General features: G+C 42.7%; 1 protein-coding gene across 1 annotated transcript in view; it reads left to right on the forward strand.

Annotated features, from left to right (window-relative positions):
- Positions 1 to 20,957, forward strand: part of myo1d (myosin 1D) — a 595,519-nt gene that overhangs the window by 256,092 nt on the left and 318,470 nt on the right. The gene's annotated exons all lie outside the window — the stretch shown is intronic.

The raw sequence follows: 20,957 nt of genomic DNA on the forward strand, positions 1-20,957 counted from the left end.
TGTAATCTGTGCTGTTTTACATGACAGCATGCAAATTATCTTTTTTGTGATTGTTCACCTGTAATATCAACACCTGCTGTGTTCCTGCACTTCTGTTGTTACACATACTCATGTTATACATGCAGTGCTCATCGCAACCTCCAACTTACTGTGTAAGGCAGTACTGGCCATTTCTCACAAACAGAGAAAAGAATATGTAAATACAATTGTTACAACCGTTGCCCAAAATAACAAAATGGCCAGGGGCTGGCTTGCAGGTGTCCTTGGGAGTCCATTCTTAACTTTAAGCTTTAATGTTGCAGCCCCTTGAATTGCCACTGGTCTAAAACCAACTGGTGAGTGCATTCTGGCATTCAGGACCACCGGTTGGTTTTCCTGTGTGGTATGAATTTGATTTAATACCCCCTCTCTCTAAATATAAAAAAAATCAGCTCCTTTAACTAATTTTTCTTGTGTAATTGTCAAGGAAGCAAGGAATTCAGTTGGGGTCCTCCAGATTAATGGTATTACCATAAATACTGTTTAAAAGCTGCAAAATTGAGACTGAATTTCATGTTGCCCATTGTTCTCTCAGATTGGCAATTACAATTTATGTAGCTCCCAAGACTTAGCTAACCCAGTAATACACTAACAATGTTTATATCTACAGAATTAAATGATTCTGTTTCACACTACGCACTAATACAAAGGGATACAGAGCAGATCTAATTACAAAAAAGGATTGAAAATTTAGCATGGACTTCTGTTAGCAATAATGCAAATCTTTTCTTAATGTATCTGGACCAGCTCAGTTTAATTTAACAATTCTATTACACATTAACAGTGTGTTAACTGTGAGGTTGCTTTCAGATTAAGGGAGAAATAATTCCACAATTACTGTCCAGGGTGGTTAGAAAAGTCATGGCTAATATTTAGCATTAGCTAGCTTGTCAGCAGTCCCACATGCTGGTTGTATTTACTGTCCATTTTGCTAACTAAAGAGACATGTTGGCTCTCTTCCTTCTTCCCTGCGATCTCTTCAGATGGCTGTTCCAATGCTGTGGAAGACACAGAAAGACAGAAAGCTGTTGGAAGAAAAATAGTAAGAAAGAAAGAAGGGGAGAAGTAAGAAGAGAGTGAGGGAGGAGAGATAGATAGAGAAACTGAAATGAAAGAGCAAACTTGCAACTGGCAGTTAGCTACCAAGGCATGAAAGACTGAGTTATTTTGTCAAGCTGAGTCACTAAACCAGGTAGATTTGTTCAAATTTGTTGTTGGAAATATGGAAATAATAGTTGGTTTAAGTAACACTTAAATAAAGGCATGCAAGTGGACCTCTGATATCCTTAGCATTGTTTTGTCGGTTGTGGCTGTGCAAGTAGGTGCTGTCACTGAACAAGTATTCTTCCTGTATTGAAATAATGACATAATGCACTTTTGTGCTCTTAGCTCATTCTTCCCAGTACCTCTTAACTATGGCACATCAATCTTCACATCTGCCGAAGATTTTTAAAGCTTAGTGTACTATATTAGCTCAGCTGCCTGCCTTCCTCTTACTCTATGCAACTTTGATTTGTGTTTCAGTATGGAGCATGGTTCTTCACTAAGAGTTCTCATTAATAACAGTTTGCAGCATCCTGGTTGCATTTTAAATAGATTAGTTTGCTTTAACAATGAGTATTGCAGAATTGGTGGATGACCTAATTTCTGAGGGACAAATATGTTCTTCACACATCATCTCTGAATTTGGAGGTTCAGCTAGTTATAGTCTTTTCAGAGCTTCACCGATTCTTTAGCCGGACCCTCTTGCTGTACATCAGTGCAGCATATCTACCATGTTCAGTATTGTGTTAAACTGAATTTCTTCTATGTAACCACATTTATCACCATATTTGTGTTCTAAATACAAGAGACTATAAAGAAGTGGGAGCCCCAGGCCATGTAAGAATTGAGAGGGCATTGGATAAATAAGGAGCTCATTTATTCTGTGGTCAGCGTGAACAATAAATCTGAGCTGTTAAAGTATTCATTTAAACTATCAAGACATGCCTAGAGCAGTACTGTGAACACCTACTTGGCTAATTATGATATTAATGCTCCAAGAGCTTTTAGTCTCTATTTTTGTTTTATATTTTCATGGGATGTTGGTGTCGCTGGCAAAGCCAGCATTTATTGCCCATCCCTAATTGCCTTTGAGAAGGTGGTGGTGAGCCACCATCTTGAGCCACTGTAGCATGTGGTGTAGGTATATTCACGGTGATATTAGGAAGGGAGTTCCAGGATTTTGGCCTAGCAACAGTGAAGAAACAGTGATATAATTTCAAGCCGGGATGGTATGTGGCTTGGAGGGGAACTTGCAGGACGTGGTATTCCTATGCATCTGCTGCCCTTCTTCCTCTAGGTTGTAGGGTTTGGAAGGTGCTGCCAAAGGATCCTTGGTGAGTTGCTGCAGTGCATCTTGTATATAGTAGACACTGCTACAACTGTGCATCAGTTGTTTAGTCAAGTGGGCTGCCTTGTCCTGGATGATGTTGAGCTTCTTGTCTGTTGTTGGAGCCGCAGTCATCCAGTCTTATTATGATTTTAAAACTTAAGTGATATAGAGAGCTAAACTTGATGGGCCCAAAACCAGGTGTGGAGATCACGCTGTGCAGTTAGCCTGTGCCTGTTGACTGCAATGCAGGCAGCCCAATAACATCTAAGCTGGGATCCAGTAGCTTGCTCTTAAAAAGGAGGTGCATTGTTACTGGAACAGGCGCTAGGAACCATTTTTAAATTAAATTTGATCTGGAAAACTGCGTAGAATAGCAAAACATGAAAAGAGTGAGCTCCAGGGTTTTTGGGTGCTACACTGGAGACCTCGAAGAGGTGGAAAGGAGGTGAGATGCTTTCTAACTACAAGGGGACCAGGCACATGCTCAGATGGCAGTGGAAGCAGGGAGTTGGGGAGGCCAATGTCAGGGATCCAGACTCGAGGACCTAGTTGCAATGCCTTAGAAGTTCAATGACCTTCCATGAGTGGTCGAGGTCAGTGAATGCATTTTCAAATACCATTTCCTACCACATATGTTGCAATAAATGCTGGCTCAGCTGGTGAAGCCCACATCCCATGAATGAATAAAAACAAAAATGCACCACTAACCTCAGACACTTCTCAATTCACTACATCACCATCACTCAGCTACCAACAATCTCTAAGAATTAGGACGGATACCCATCATCCATGTGCTACACTGCAACCTCATTAACAAAGCACAGTTTCAAGCTTCACATTCAATTCTCTGCAGACATTGCCATGACAGCCAAACAGACTGCACAACATTCACTGACACGTTTCCCACTCACTTCCGGAACTGGCACAACCAGAGCCAACAGGAGCTAACGAGAGAAGGACAGGCACTACTGCATATCTTCACTTTGATGGAGGTGACGGTGTTTGCCGTAGCCATGGCAAGTGGAGGGGCTGAAACCATCAAAAGCTGATGGTATTTTCATATCAAATCCTCCTCATCTTCTACCCCATCCTCATCTCACACACACTCCTGTTTTCCAAGCTGGTCAGTGACACAGTAAGCTGTCAGACTGTTTGGTACTGAAGTAGGTTCTTCACAGACATCCCAGGTAAAATGAGGTTTTCTAGGTTGCCTCCCCTCTTTCTCCTCCTCCTCCTATGCCTGAGTTGCTCGCCTTATACCTGGTGGCAAGATGGTGAGATTGTGCAGCATGCACCATCGTGACACTCACTCTGCTGAGTACGGCACACCTCCTCCAGAGTGGGCAAGGCAGCAAAAGCGGGGTTTCAGCACACCCAGTGGTCTGCTTCATCGTGTTGTGTGGTAGCATGGCTATCACCGTATGTGTGCTGAGCAGGTACACAAGGGTTGCACACTAGAGTCATTAACCATGTGGTCAGCAAATTGTCTTTCTTACCCAGGAGTCACCCTTTGGTTTGTCCACAGTGTTTAAGTGGAGCTAGCACAGCAGATTGCCACAGAATGGAGGCTACATGGCTGCTGCCAGGGTACTGGGCATTGACCTGTATGCTTCTCTGTATGGTCACACATCAGTGTAGTTTCATTTACAGTTTACAGAAAAGTTGACAAGTGATGCCCACTACTACATGCAGCATCGGGGAAGTGGCAACCCTGGTGAAGCCATGTGATTACTTTGCCTGCTTCTCTCTCTCTGGCGAGAGAGAATGAAAAATAGTGAGTTCCCATTGAATAGAAAACACCTGTGACCTTGCTTACGTAAAAGTGAAAGGGAAACTGTAAGATGTGGAAAATATCTACAACTCCAGCCTGGAAGGAGCCAAAAGCATAATTGTCGTGGTCACTTACACAGCCACTGGCAATGCAAAGTTTCGCCCTACTTTGAATTTGCAGTTGTGTACAAATACGCAGAGCAGGCAGATGACATCAATCATCATGCAACATTAATTTGATCCCAGATGCAGTGACCTTTTTTCCTCTCACTCAAACCTAAAAATCCCAGATATCCAAATCTTCCTATCTCTATTTGTGGGTGATTTTTTTTTTCTTCCTCCTATTGTTGCACTAACCAACTCTTTTGGAATTTCTCCAGAATTCATTTCTGCCTATGGCTAATGTTAAAAACTAACTAGTTATCCCGCTCCATACCATCTATCCTGTCCAGATATCCTGTGCTGTCTATCCCTTCTTTGTCTGAAGTATAGGATTGCTTTATAAATTTCATGTGCAACATTATATCCAAATGTATGAAATCATAATGCATTTTCCTAAATATGTTTTATAAAGTGCAGCTCTCTCTAGAAAAACTAACTGCACAACATTGTATTGCTGCACTAATGTTTAATTTCTCATATTAACAGTATTCAATTTCTGCTGGTCTTCGTTTTTCTTTCCTTCCTCCAAAAAAGTGGAAGGGATCAATTCTGATCCTTCCATGAATTATGGAAATCCAGTGGGAAAATGTCAATACTCTGCAGCCTGACTCGAAGTATTTTATTAAGAGTATTAACGATCAGTGCGCCTGGCTGCACTTTATCAAATTACACATAGTCCAGAAAAATAAGTGAGCAGCATTACTTCAGAGGGAGGTATATTTAGCTCTCTTTCACAAATGGAATGAACATTTGTGGTGCATCATATTGCATTGCACCCAATGTATTTGTAACAACAAATCCTGTACGTTATGAGAAATGTCTCCATTTGCTGTGGTCTGTGTTGTGCATTACATAGTGGTGTGTACTAATAGAACTTCCAGTTGCTTCAGGGTCATTGTTATGGTACTAGTTTTACCATTAGGGTTTCATCATTGATGATTTAGTCAAGCAATATGCATACGTGCAGATTGTTCAGACTTTATGGTGGTTTATTGAACTCTATTTCAGCATTATGACATTTGGTTTTCTCTCTTCTGTTGAATGCTGAACAGTAGGTGTGCAGCAATACCAATATTTACAATTAAATGTTCGATAATGACAAACATAAGTGCCCAAATGTCGAACAGGTTTGAAGCACATTTTAAAAGCATGTTTTTGTTTCAGCATGTATTGTAAATAACAGAACTTAACCTGAAGAGCGTTGTCCCCATTTAATTTTAACATGGTTACTGCGCATGTCAAGAACTGTATTGTAACTGTGCGTGTTTGTATTATTTTAAACACATCACCGCTCCCCCTTGCTCGCCACCTCTCCCAACCCACTCACTCCCTCCCGCTCACCCCCTCTCTCAACCTGCTCACTCCCTCCCTCTTGCCCCCTCTCCCAGCCCACCCATTCTCTCCCACTCACTCCCTCCCACTCACTGTCTCTCTCAACCCGCTCACTCCTTCCCGCTCACCCCCTTTCCCAACCCACTCATTCCTTCCCTCTCACCCCCCTCCCAACCTGCTCAATCTCTCCCGCTCGTCCCCTTTCTCAACCTGCTCGCTCACTCCTGCTTTCCACCTCTCCCAACCTGCTCACTCCTGCCCACCCGCTGCCTCTCCTGATCACCTCACTCTTGCTTCCCCTTTCCGCCATCCACTTACCGGTTCCCTCTCCCCCCATTTGCTTCCGCCCATCACCATCTCTCCCAACCCACTCGCTCCCCTCCCACTCGTCACCACTCTCCGGACCCCCTCGCTCCCACCATCCCACCGCCTTGCTCACTCCCTCCTGTTCACTCCCTCTGGCTCACTGACCTGTTCCTGATCCCACCCAGTGGCTACTTTGCTCACTTCCTCCCACTCATTAACTCCAGCATGTTGACCTTCTCCCGACCCCTTCACTGTTTTCCTCTTGCTATTCCGCAACCCCCCACCCCCCCCCCACCCTTTTCACCATGATGGCTCAGGAGAGGGGTGACAAATGTGGCGGCATGCGGGAAGCAGTGAGGGTGCCGGCAGAAGAATGCAGCGAGAAGGGTGACGAATGGGGGTTGAGAGGGAAGTGGCAAGCGGGAGGACTGAGGGGGTTGCGCGCAGGAAGCCGTGAGTGGAAGGTAGACGGAAGCAAAGAACAAGGAGAGGGAAGCAGATGGCAGAATCATCTCAGATTTGTACTAAGTACGGTAGTACAAGTCTGTTTACCCACCGGCTGCAATGGCGGCTTTTCATGCCGTATCACCCTAAACCCGCCATATTAATTATGTATTCCCGGGATGCATGCTGTTTCGATGGTGGTTGAGCTCTGATTCGCTTGCCACGCCGTCACCTCACCACTTCATCACGTCAGGCACCAGATTTGAAGGACACCCGCGCTCAGTGCTTCCAGCCCAGGACTGCAGCAGAGAAGACATGGCCGCAAAAGGCAAGAAAACTGCAGCCCTCGAGTACCTTTTGGACGCCATGGAGGCCCACTGTGATGTCCCCTACCCCCTTTTGACCGCAGGAGGGGCAGCTACATTACCACTCCGGCTTGGCAGGTGATGGCAGTGGTGATCAGTGCCAATGTTGCACAGAAGAGGTTGGCCATCCAATGCATATAGAGGATGAGTGATCTCATCCATGCAGCCAGGATAAGGCAACCATCTCATCACTCAGCTCACACACTCAAACCCACCACACATCCACTGGCATCTCACCCACTGCCAGCTCAAGGGACATCACCACCCATTCTCACACACATACCCTCACATCTCCATCTGGCCTCATCTCCTCTGGAGACTGCCTCCTCAGCCCTCACCATCTTGGGGCCACTTGCACAGGTCAACATGTGACCCCACACACACTCTGGGATACCCTCTTCCCCAGTACAGTCCTCATCCTGCAGCCTTTTCCCTTGCCTAATGCACTGCTCCCCCTTCCCCAAGCAAGACCTTGCCCTACAGCTGTTGAAAAGTCACCCACATATGGCTGAACTGATAAGTAGAGACCTGCCCGTGAGCCCCCCTAAAAATGATGTGGTGCTGTCTGTGAAGCCTGGTGCTGATGACTGCGAGTGATAACAGAAGCAAGGTGGGCAAACAAACCTTGAAGTCCCAAAGTGCAGCCTGGCAAATGCATGTCTCATATATGCTGCTGTGAAACACGTCGGAGTGTTTTCCCGCCAATGTGGGGGGTTGAGTCCGGCGGGCTGGCCTTAAAATGATATGCTGATGTATTACAATGAAGTTCCCGACGTCCAATGGCGGAGAACGTGGCCCACCATTGGTGGGCGGAGCAGACGATCGCAAACTGGTTTTGCGGCGATGTGAAACCGATGTTTGGTCTTCGCACCATATTGTCTGCTCACGCCACCGAACACGCCCAACGCCGGCAGGCATGGAAAATCCCGGCCAGAAAGCGGGAGGGTGTGAGGGGCTCGGGAGAAGGAAGCGGAGAGTGGGAAGGAGTGAGCAGGGGATGGCGAGCTGCAGGGAGTGAGAGGCAGGTAGAAAAAGTAGTAAGTTATAATTAGTTAAGCTGAAAGAGGATTTTTGGGGCAGTTAGGTTCAAGACAGCCAATAGGTTTTTAATATACAAATGACCGGTCAGGAACATAACCCATCCTTGTTACATGGTTTCTTAGGGGAAAGGGACTTTCATCTAGCACATTTTTGTTTAGCATACTTTTTTAGGAACACGTTGGGATTGCTAAATGAGGGATCGCTGTACTTTCATTATTCCCTTATGCTCATTAAAGCAACAACTTGTGTTATAGCTCCATGGGCACTGATGGACTTTCAGTATTTCATCTAAGTGACATTTTTTATGTGAAACTTTAGAGTGCTTGCCAGCAGGATGTTTGGTTGGAAGAGGGCTTGACTTGACTTCACCCAGTGTCCACACACACACACAGTACCTTCTAGCAGGTCTCACTATACATTGATTAGGAGCAGGATTACTGGCAGATTCATTCTGGTTTTTTTCCTCTGTCTCCCCTCCCAAGCCCAGGAAAACTGAGCACAATCATACTGCGACTGTCACTGTCCTGGCTGAAATCAGGTAACTCAGTACAGATGGGGATCAAAACTGTAATGGGTCTATATGCCACATTGGCATAGCCAATGCTTAATTTACCAACTGTGTAAGATGGAAATTTTTTAGAGCAGCCATTTGAGACCTGAGCATAAGAGTGTGAAGAATTGCTAAAATAGGTCCAGCACTCCACTATGCATAAAGGAATTGGGGATGGGCAAAAAATGTTGGCCTTGCCAGTGACACCTACATCCCATGGAAAAATAAAAAAAACCAGAAAATGCTGGAAATAGAAAGCAGATCCACCATCAGCAGTAATGAACCAATGTTTAAATGGGTGTAATCCTTCCTCCAGCACTGGGATCTGCTGTGTTTCCAGTATTTTCTGCTTTAGCTTCAGATTGCCAGCAATTGTGTCTTTATTCTTTCTACACGCTTCCAAACTTCATGTTGTCTGGATATGCAAGAGTAGGTGATCTGGTATAGATAGTGCTATTAATGCTTTGCTATTCATTTTTTTTTTAAATGCCTTTCTTCAAGCAATAAAGTATACATTTTCCTGAATGCTTGTGTTTCTTAGCGGACAGTGTGAACAAACCATTGCATTTTTAAAAGGAATTTAGGTTGAGTCGAGAGGATGCACTATTACTGCTTGTCTTCCCATTTTTAAGTGTGCACGTCATTTTAATTCTACTACTGCTACCTTCTGGCCATCCTTTCTGTTTTTTCTTCCTTTTTGCACATTTGTGTTCTGCATCACTCCGTGTTCACATTTGCTCCTGTAAGCCTACTTCTTTCCATGTTCAAAATTATAATTCTATTTTGTTTCTCTTTTAAAAAGAACTTTTGGCCCCATCAGATGGATTTGCCATTGCACATATTTTGATTTTTCTTGCACATATCTGGGGACCGTTTAATTAGAGACATTGATTCCTTTGTGGGCATATGAAACATGTTGCCTTTTACTGCAAACCTCTGAGTGCATAAATATTGAATCAAGAAAAACCCATCAAGGCCATTTCTACCGCTGTCCACGCATACCTACCTCAATCATGGATTTCTCCCCTACACTGAAGATTTCTATACTTCCTTTTTAGCCCCCAGGTGGATGAAGCAGATTTATTAATATCTCTATAATGCTAATCTCTTTCTTGGCAGGCATTGACCCAATTCCTTGTCAAAGATACTGATTGACCTAGAATTTTCTGGCAGTCTGTTTCACAGATCAACTATCTTGGGAGAAGAAAATTTCCTCTAACTTCTAATGTTGCCTGAGGCAATTGTGAATTTTGTATTTCAGTCCTTTAGTTAAGTGCTCACTGTCCATACAAAAAGGAAAAATAAATGCATAAAATAGCTTTCAAAACCTCATAAATCCCAAAGCATTTTGCAGCCAATAACAACATTTTAAAATGTAGTCACTGTTGTAATGTAGGAAGCATGGCAGCCAAGTTGTGCACAGCAAGCTCCCACATGTGGCATGTAATGACACGATTAACATTTTTTTAGTGATGCTGGTTGTGTGATTAAAATTGACCAGGACGTCCCTGCTCATCTTAGAAATATGGTATTATTCACTAACATATCTAAACTTTAACCCATTTGTTCATTTTAATTTTAAGTAATGTTTGGGAAGCAGTTTTCTAGCCTGACTGTGTTTCAGAAGTTTATTCAGGCTGTTCTTGAAAGCTTACAGTGAATTATGACTAACTTTTTTAGTAAAGGCACTCAAACTTCATGCAGCACACTTTACAGTCTAGTCTAGCCTGGGCCTGTTTTCAACCATGTCATCAGAGGCTATAAGCAGGAATTTACCTAGGACCAGAGGTGAAGATGAGGTAAACCACAAGTGGCCTCTGGACACAATGCAAGTGCTACTGCAATAAACGTGAACCATTATTTTATATCTTCCATAAACACCTCATGAGCTGCTCCCTTTCCAACCCACCTATCCACCCTCCAGATATTTTTTAGGGGCCAGAATAGAGAGAATAAACAGCACAACTGCAAGACATAAATGTTGTGCAGTGATGACAGAGTATGCTGCAGGAATTATTTGATGTTTCCATCCAGATGCTCAAGTGTCCACTGAGTATACAGTCTCCCTGATAAATGTGCATATCAGCAGCTTTTTCAGATAGTTACACTGTCATTGCTCTGTGCTCAGGTTTTTTTCCAGCTAGCTATTGATCATAAGCCAGTTGTAGTGGAGTGCTGGTGCCCTCTCAGGAGGTGCCACTTTTTCACAACTGCTGTAAGTCAAGTCATGCAGAACTGATGAGCAGAAAAAAACATTTAAGCCCTTTCAGTGATGGGAGAGCAGTGTATTGATTTAGAATTTTTAACCTTGTCCTGAGCACACCTCAGAGAGAATGACAAGAATAATGGCATTTCCATTGATTGCGATAGTGTTCTTCATATCCATGAATATTTTAACTGTTTGGAAATATTTGCTCATTGTGTAAATAGACTTAAGCCTCTTTTTTTAAATAAAAATTAAATGAGCTTTGTGTTTGTTTCTGGCATCTGTAGTATTAAGTTAGTTCTACAAAAGCTTACATTTACTTAGTGTTTTCGTATACAAAATGCCCCAAGATGATAAAAAAGGAGTATCAAGCTATGGTTGAGAGATTAGGATAGGTGACAGAAGATTGCATCAAAAAATAGTTTTGAAGTTTTAAAGGAGGAGAAAGCAGAGAGGTGTTCCAGGGAGTGGGCCCAAAGTGGCGGAAGGCTCTGTTGCTCGTGTTGGGGCCAAGGGAGGTTCAGAAGTTCAAAGAGTATGATGGGGAGAAAGGAGACTGGAAGACATGACTGAGGTCGGCAGGAGAAAGACTATGGAGAGATTTGAAGAGGAGGATCAGAATTTTACATTGAAAATGTTGGCAAGCAGGGAGCCAGCGTACATGATGGGCAACCCAGATATGGTACAGACAGATGAGGTTTGAATCCATTGGAGCTTATGGAATAGTGTGTGGGTGAAACTGGTTTTGGAGCTAACATGGATAAGTGTTTCAGCAGTGGAGTTGGGTGGATTTGCAGACATGGAAGTATGTGATCTTAGCGATTGAGAGGATGCGTGACTTAAAGTTTAGCTCAGGTTCAAGGGCTACGTTGATGCGTTGCACATGGTTTTTTCAGCCTGAGATAGCAGGGAGCTGGATCAAAATGATGGCAAGGGACTGGCCACTGAAAACGATGGTATTGACTTTTCAAATGTACATAGGAGCAGCAGTAGACCATTCGGCCCCTCGAACCTGCTCAGCCATTCAACTCGATCTTCTACTTTGATGCCATTTTCCCACACTATCCCTTGATATCTTTAATGTGCGGAAATCTATTGATCTCTGTCTTGAGCATACTTAATGACTGAATCTCCACAGCCCTCGGGTACAGAAGTCCAAAGATTCACCACCCACTAAGTGAAAAAATTAAACATTCTTCTTCATCTCAATCTTAAATGGCATACCTCTTATTCTGAGACTGTGTCCCTTGGTTCTAGACCCCTCAACCAGGGGAAACATCCTTCCTGCATCTACCCTATCAAGCCCTGTAAGAATTTTATATGCTTCAATGAGACCACCTCTCATTCTTCTAAACTCTAGAGAATACAGACCCAGTCTCCTCACAATCCCATCATCCCAGGAATCAGTCTGGTGAACCTTTATTGTAAGAGGCTTTAATTGTTTTCCTCTTCCCAGATTGCAGCTCACCATGTTTAATTTAGAAATGAATGAGTCACAAAGTGATCGTGGAGTAAGGGTGTTAACTGCATCATCTTGTGCACAGTTGTTCGGAGGCTGGCAGACTGAGGGAACAACTGCAGATTTACTGAATGTTAAAGTATTTGTGTCAATTTTTGCTCATCAGGAGCCGGTTTAGGTGTGTATTACCTGGTCATACTTCCTACAAGATTGAGAACAATTGGTTTCAAGGATAATGCATAAGTGATAAGAACCTTTTCACTCTAATAGGAAATACATAAATTGAGTAACAGGTAAGAGAAGCAAAAAGGCTAAAAAACCAGCATTGAAAAAATGTTAGAGCATCTTCCATATTTGTTCCAGAACAGTTAATTTCTTACCAGCCAAAGTGTAGAGCAAAATGAATGTTAGAAACTGTTGTACGCAATTATTTGGGGAAAATAGAAAGTGTGGAATTAGAAATGGCCCTTTCCAGTAGACCATGAGCCCAATCCAACTCCAGTCTCTCAAGAAGAGTGTCTCCAACATTTCAGTCTGTGGCCTCTATAAGTAAATTGTATAAAGCTCCTGAACGTCTAAGTAATTATACATAAACCTACATTATTCACCCTTCCCTGTGACATTCCATGATTCTAGTAGCTCAGCAATTGACAGGTTTACAGACCATTGGATCATCTCTATCTATACTTAACCTTGAAGAGAGAGAGGGCAGCAAAGGGAGAAGCATAATTATAAAAGAAAAAATCCACTTCACTAAAGAATAAGAATGATGTTAGCACTGCCAGATGTAGGTCTCATCTTGCAGCTCAGGTAATCTTCTAAATAAATTGAATGCTAATTCAGTTCTCCAGCAGGCGTGTGGAGCAATGGCTTATTTTTGGTGGTGAATGGATTTTAAATGCAAGGTCGTTATTCAAAAGGTCAAGAGGTTGACCTCAAAGCTCCAGTGACTTTAAACAATAACTCTCATTTCCATTTTCGGTGACTAGAATGTGTGATCGATGCTGTGTATTTTTCCTGTGACAGCCTCATGCTGATTGGGGCTGAAGGGATATGAAGTGTGGGTGAGGGACATGACAGTGAGCTACCATGCGATTAAAATAGAGGGGTTGGGGGTGGTTTGGATTCATTCTGTGCACTTTCCTGAATGATGCCTTCCCTCACCCTCCACATGAAATCCTATTACTGAAATTTCAAATGCACATGCATATAAATCATTTCAGAGGGGTATGTACTCAAACACTGATGCTTTACTTAAAAGATGACCAGATATGTAAGGTTATGAATATTAAACATGAGCAGATTCAATGACACAAAGAAGAGCTATCCGTTTTATATTTGGAGGATCGTACTATATTTTCTGCCTTGCAACAAAAAATGGATCTGTCTAGTGTCTATATCACTGCTTTGCATTTAAGGATATTAGAGCAGCATTTGTTAAATACACCTTCCCCTTAATAACAAGTGAAAATTATGCTCATCTATACAAAAGACCCCCAGCCAGATTCACCTCATGCCCCCTTCAGAATTGCTGATGAACTGATGCAAACCAGAAAATCATCATCATGCACCACAGGAATGCTGACACGATCCAGACAATGTAGAATTAGCTCTTGTGACTGCTTTCTGGCTTTGCTTTTCCCCCACAATCTTCACTAACCAATGGTATCTAAAGCCTGAAGTGTATAACATGACTCTACCAATATCCAAAATTTTATAGCAGACTCTATCAATGTACACTCATGTAAATATCCTGTTCTAGGACAGAATTGCCTTAGTAAAATGTAATTTTAGAGCAGTTAAATCTGCCACCCCCCACTCTTGCTCCCTCTGTGCTTCGCATAAACAGCAGGAATGCACTGAGAGTACAGTGGATGCAGGTTCAATCGAGGCATTAGGGAATTTGATTATCTGAAGAGGAAGAATGTGCAGTCTACAGGGAGAAGGCGAGAGAGTGGCACTAAGTGAATTGCTCCTTCAGAGAGTCAGCACAGAGACAATGGGCATAATGGCCTCCTTTTATACTGTAACCATTCTGCAATTCTGTGAAACCAAAGTTGTTTGCCTTGGAGCAAAGGAGGTGGCAGGGAGATCTGATACAAGGGTACAAGTTTAGGACAGGTTTAGATATTGTTGACAAAGAAAAGTTGTTCCCATTAGCTGATGGTAAAAGGACTAGGGACACAGACTTAAGGTTATGCCAAAGAGATTCAGGGGGATGTGAAGAAGAACTCATAATACAGAGCTTGATAATGACCTCAAACCTGCTGTCTGAGGGTGGTGGAAATGGAGACAATCAATGATTTCAAAAGGAAATTGGGCGGGTATTCAGAAAACAAACTTGCAGGGCTATGTGGATGGACCAGGGCATTGACTGATTGGATTGCTCAAAAGAGAGCTGCCTGGACTTGATAGGCTGAATGGTTTCCTTCCGTACTGTTGTGATTCTGTGACTTGAACAATGTAAGCCTATGTACAATGACAGCAGTAATTGTGTTGATCTCTTAAAACTGCACTCTGCTTCCTACCTCACCCAAAATGAAAATCTCTGTACCGAATGCCAGAAACATGGTCCAGAAATCGCTATTCACTCCATTTTACTCAATGCCAACCTTTGTACGTTACCTTTTGTCCCTTGCTGTTTCCCTATAGCCCTGCACAGTTTCCTTTTTAAGTATATATTTGATTCCCTTTTGAGAGTTAATATTGAATCTGCTTCCAGCACCTGTTCATTCCTGATCATGACAACTTGCTGTATCCAAAGAAGAAAATTCTCCTCATCTTACCTCTGGTACTTTTGCCAATCATCTTAACTCTGTGGTTATTGGCCCTCCAGCCAGTAGAAAATGTCCCTTTGTATTTACAGCATCTGTGGAGAGGAAGACAGAGTTAACGTTTCTATCCAGCTCCACCTATTCCACTCCCCTTAAACAGCTTATATTTCACCACATTTCTATTTCTCTATTCTGATGAAGAGTCATACGGGCTCGAAACGTTAATTCTGTCTTCCTCTCCACAGATGCTGTCAGACCTGCTGAGTTTTTCCAGCAATTTTTGTTTTGTTTCAGATTTCCAGCATCCGCAGTATTTTGCTTTTACTCTTTGAAAGTCCTTCGTAATTTTCAGCATCTCTGTTTAATCTCTCTTTCACTTTCTCTGTTTTAAGGAGAACAATCTCAGCTTCCCTGCTCTTTCCATGTAACTGAAATCCTTCATTCTCTCATTCCATGGTCTCATTCCAGTATATCATCTTATTTTGCTTTTCATTCATATTTTTTCTTTGTGCCTCTGTGAATTGCTTTAGGATATTTTTCTTTGTTAAAGGTACTAAGTAAATGTAAGCTATATTGTGGATTAGATACTCTTTGTCCCCTTGTATCTCATCAATCGGTCATTCCTCATGCATGAAACTTTGACAGTGCATTGGCTGGCTTTTCAACCTTGGACCCTCAGCTGAGGCCCCTGATGTCCTCATCTGACACTGACTGATGGGGAGGTGAGGACTGTGAATAACCTTTTCTAATCGTGGAGCATAAAGCTAGTTACATCCTCCCACAGCCCTGACTGAGATCGGCTCTTTCGACACAGACTAGTAATCAAATCTGAGCTCTTCAAATTCTGCACGATTCAGGTACTCGACGGATGAATCAGTTGAACTAGATGATAGAAGAATCAAACTTACAAAAATGACTTTGACACACGAGGATGTGAATTCTTTATGCTTACTTTCTTTAAATAGGTGTCTTTTTTGGTGATCTATAAATATGAAGCCTAATCTGCATCATCTATCGAAATCATATTAAAATCAAAGGAGCTTCATCAGTCTTATTTCCATACCCCAGGCTTGCTGCAAAGATCAAGGTTACTGATTGAGCGCTGCCTTAAGACCTACCATTTTAATGTTGTTTATTGCTCATGGTCCCTAAACTGCTGAAAAGATTGTACCACTATAAGTAGATATGCTGTGCAGCATCCTGCCTAATACAGTGGATTAGGGATGTTTAGTCTTGTCGGAATTGCCCAAAGAAACATACAGATTATACTATCACATTATACAGAGAACATTTCTGCCTCCAGCTCCACTACATCAATTCAAATGAGCAAAGAGCATATTGAAAAGGGATGTTGCTTGGAGTAGTTCAATATCAGCAATTTAAATGAGGCCTATTTGGTGACTTCAACCTACCCAAGCAATAGATTGTGATTAATCATTTATGTAAATCACTGTAGGTTTATGGACACATTTCTTTCTAGTAACCAATATTCTTTTAAAAATCAAGCTGAGTTTAATATTTAGGTTTCTTGTGAGCCCTGCTGGATTTTTTTAATGTCTTTAATAAATAAGTTGAGGTAAATTTAATGTTGATATTATGTATTCAGTACATCATGCAAACCTGTTCAGCTGGCCCAGTATTAAAATAAAGCATCTTGAAATGAGTAGTGCAATACTTTTGAGAATAGATGCAGCATACATTGCACGTAGTAACAATCCTGTTTGACACAGAGCTCCATGTTAGGTAAAACAAAAACAGAATTACCTGGAAAAACTCAGCAGGTCTGGCAGCATCGGTGGAGAAGAAAAGAGTCGACGTTTCGGGTCCACATGACCCCTCAACAGAACTGAAGTATAGTTAGGAGAGGGGTGAAATATAAGCTGGTTTAAGGTGGGGGGGCGGGGGGAGAGAAGTTGAGGGTGGGGTGGTTGTAGGGACAAGACCTGCTGAGTTTTTCCAGGTAATTCTGTTTTTGTTTTGGATTTCCAGCATCCGCAGTAGTTTTTTGTTTTTATCTCCATGATAGGTAAACTTACGGGGAAATCAACGCAACATTGGATGGCATACATCTTATCAGTGAATATTTTTGAACTCCGAAAGCAGGAGCAGCCCCCAGTTTTCATTTTTGTGGCCAGTTGTGCTTTAATTAAATCCCTTCTTGTAAGCAATCAGTAGTGTTTGTCTTGTGCTACACCTTTTAAATAAAATCTAAATGTTGCTATAATAGCGAGGATTCAGTTTTAAATTGCATCCGTGATCATGGATAAACGAGTCATAGAAATTATTGCTAGGTGCTCATTAAGTAGTCGAGTTTGCTTCTAGTTACCAAAGGCACAGAGGGACACCAGGAATAACCTTGACAAACAGGTCTGAGAGAGAATTGGAGAAAACATCAAATGACAGACTAAGATGCAGCAAGATAATTAATTATAATCATACGCTCACATGAATGGGAGATGCCGCCAGTGAAATTAGGTTAAGCCAGAAGGGACATATCGACTCAGTACGAGGAAAGCAGTTTTTTCACAATATAAATCCAGAAAGGGAATAATGTTTTTAATTGTACCAATAACTCTAAATATCCCTTTGAGTATAGTGTGCTTGCACAACTCAATATGAATGGTTTCTGTTTTTTTGTAAGTTCTCTATTACAAACGAGATTACAGATCTGCTATTACGTATTAGAAGAACTTGCTGATTAGTTTAAAGTTAGAACCTGGGCTTTCTTCTAAAAAAAATTATTTTTGCACATAATATTGTTGCAGCTCACCACTGATCGAGGTGACCGAGCCCTAAGGCACATAGCTATTAGACTGGATCTGCAGCAGTTGGTGAAGGAAAAACATACTTGACCTCATCCTCACCAACCTGCCAGCCACAGATACATCTGTCCATGACAGTATCGGTCGGAGTGACCACTGCACAGGCCTGAGGAGACTAAGTCCCCTCTTCACATTGACGATACCCTCCATCGTGTTGTGTGGCACCACTACTATACTAATTGGGATAGATTTCAAACAGATACAGCAACTCAAGACCAGGCATCCATGAGGCACTGTGGGCCATCAGTGGCAGCAGAATTGGACTCAAATACCATCTGTAACCTCATGGCCCAGCATATCCCCCACTCTAGAATTACCACCAGGCCAGGGGATCAACTCTGGTTAATTGAAGTGTGCAGGAGGGCATGCCGGGAGCCAGTACCAGGCATAACTTAAAATGAGGTGTCAATCTGGTGAAGCCAGAACACAGGATTACTTGTGTGCCAAACAGCATAAGCAGCAAGGGATAAACAGAGCAAAGCTATTCCACAACCAATGGATCAGATTTGAGCTCTGCAGTCCTGCCACATCCAGTCTTGAATGGTGGTGGACAATTAAACAACTCACTGGAGGAGGAGGCTCCACAAATATCCTCATCCTCAATGATGGAGGAACCCAGCATATCAGTGCAAAAGATAAGGCTGCAGAATTTGCAACAATCTTCAGTTAGAAGTGCCAAGTGGATGATCCACCTCGGCCTCCTCTGGAGGTCCCCAGCATTACCAATGCCAATCTTCAGCCAATTCGATTCATTCCACATAATAGCAAGAAACAACTGAAGGCACTGGATACTGCAAAGGCTATAGGCCCTGACAACTGACAATATTCCAGCAATAGTACTGAAGACTTGTGCTCCAGAACTTACTGCACCCCTAGCCAAGCTGTTCCAGTATAGCTACAACTCTGGCATCTGCCTGAAAATGTTGCAAATTCCCCAGTTATGTCTTGTACACGCAAAGCAGGAGAAATCCAACCTGGCCAATCACCGCCCCATCAGCCTACTCTCGATCATCAGCAAAGTGAAGGAAGGGGTCATCAACAGTGCTACCAAGTGGCACTTGCTTAGTAATAACCTGCTCACTGATGGCCAGTTTGAGTTCCACCAGGACCATTCTGCTCCTGACCTCTAGTGGTGAGCGAGAGTGGCTCCCCTTGACATCAAGGTAGCATTTGACCAATTGTGGCATCAAGGAGCCCAAACAAAACTGGAGTCAATGGGAAACAGGAGAAAAACAGTCTGGTTGGAGTCATACCTAGCACAAAGGAAGATGGCTGTGGTGGTTGGAGGTCAACTATCTCAGTTCCAGGGCATCACTTCAGAAGTTCAGTAGGGTGGTATCCTAGGCCCAACCATCTTCAGCTGCTTCATTAATGACCTTCTTTCCATCATAAGGTCAGAAGTGGGGATGTTTGCAGATGATTGCACAATATTCAGTGCTAATGGCAATTCCTCAGATAATGAAGCAGTCCATGCCCATATGCAGCAAGACCAGCACAATATGATAAGTGGCAAGTAACACTTGTGCCACACAAGTGTCTGGCAATGACCATCTTAAACAAGAGAGAATCTAACCATCGCTCCTTGATGTTCAATGGTATTACCATCACAAATCCACAACTATCAACATCCTGGGGGTTACCATTGACCTGAAACTGAACTGAACTGAACTAGCCATATAAATACTGTGGCTACAAGAGCAGGTCAAAGGCTAGTAATCCTGTGGCAAGTAACTCACATCCTGACTCCCCAAAGCCTGTCCACCATCGACAAGGCACAAGTCAGGAGTGTGATGGAATACTCTCCACTTGCCTGGATGAGTGCAGCTCCAACAACAAACAAGAAGTTTGACACCATCCAGAACAAAGCAGCCCGCTAGATTGGCACCGATCCATAAACAGTCACTCCCTCCACTACTGATGCACAGTGGCAGCAATGTGTACCATCTACAAGATGCATTGTAGGAACTCACCAAACCTTCTTAGACAGCACCTTCCAAACCCATGGCAGCACCACCATCTGGAAGTTCCCCTCCAAGCCACTCATGATCCTGACTTGGAAATATATCGCTGTTCCTTCACTGTTGCTGGGTCAAAATCCTGGAACTCCCTACTTAACAGCACTGTAGGTGTACCTACACCACATGGACTGCAGTGGTTCAGGAAGGCAGCTCACCACCATCTTCTTTAGGGCAATTAGGGATGGGCAATAAATACTGGCCTAGCCAGCAACACCTACATCTCATGAATTAAGTTTTTAAAAAGCACGTAACACTGGAAAAGGTGGTGAATGCTGCAAATCTGTATTGAAAACAGAAAATACAGCTGAGTCAGCATCTGAAACGATATTGATGTTTGAATGTAGCATCTCATGAGAGCATAGCATAGATAGATCTGAAGATGAACCAGTGAGAGATAAATTACAAGATAATCGATTATGAATGATATCGATTGAAAGATCTGTTTGGTCAGGGCACCAGGAGAACTCCTTTGCTCTTCTCCAAAAAATGCCTTTGTATCTTTTATATCCATATGAAAGGGTGGATGGTGCCTGGGCTTAATGACCTATCTGAAAGGTAGCATCTCCAAAAGTGCAGCAGTTTCTTGGTATGGCGCCGAAGTGGCAGCCAAGGTTTTGTGCTCAAGTCTCAGGCATGAATTCTACCAACTGAGGCACAGTTGACACTTCAGGAAGAAAAATAAGCAGGAAGAATGTGTGCCAGTCATTTTGCAAGAGATTTCCAGAATTACACCCAAGACGACAAACTAAGCATTAACATTTTGTGGTAGAGAGCCTGATGAGGTACATTCAACGTGACCTTGGTGTTAAGAAAGGTGGATTATTATTGTCACAGACAGAATGTATGTGTTCTCTTATTACCTGTGATCTGTATGTTTTTATATGGGAAGAAGTGTGTCTTTTTTTTAACCTTTGGAGCTTCTATCCCAATTAGGTAATTCAGCAGCAAACTTTTGTGAGCCTATAAATAAAGAAGGTTATTTATTCTCTCACATTTACCCTAAATCAGATGCAACACCTTACACACACAGTCTCACTCACACACCCCCACACACAAAGATTGTATATAGATAAAGGTCATGAACTTCTACAGATTACAGTTACCTCAGTCCCTGATTTACAACCTCTTGTCTCCCATGTGGCAGGCCTGGTTACTTAGATGGTTTCGAAGCTTTAAAGTTGAGCTTAGGGTCTTGTGAAGTGAAGAGTTCACAGCAGGTTGTGAGGTTTCTTGTAGTTGAATTCCTGGAGGTTGGTTCTCAGGTGAACTTTAACAGGAACAGGTTACGTTCTTTG

The sequence above is a fragment of the Cetorhinus maximus genome, chromosome 25, assembly GCF_964194155.1.
Source record: "Cetorhinus maximus chromosome 25, sCetMax3.hap1.1, whole genome shotgun sequence".
NCBI classification, from domain to species: Eukaryota; Metazoa; Chordata; class Chondrichthyes; order Lamniformes; family Cetorhinidae; genus Cetorhinus; species Cetorhinus maximus.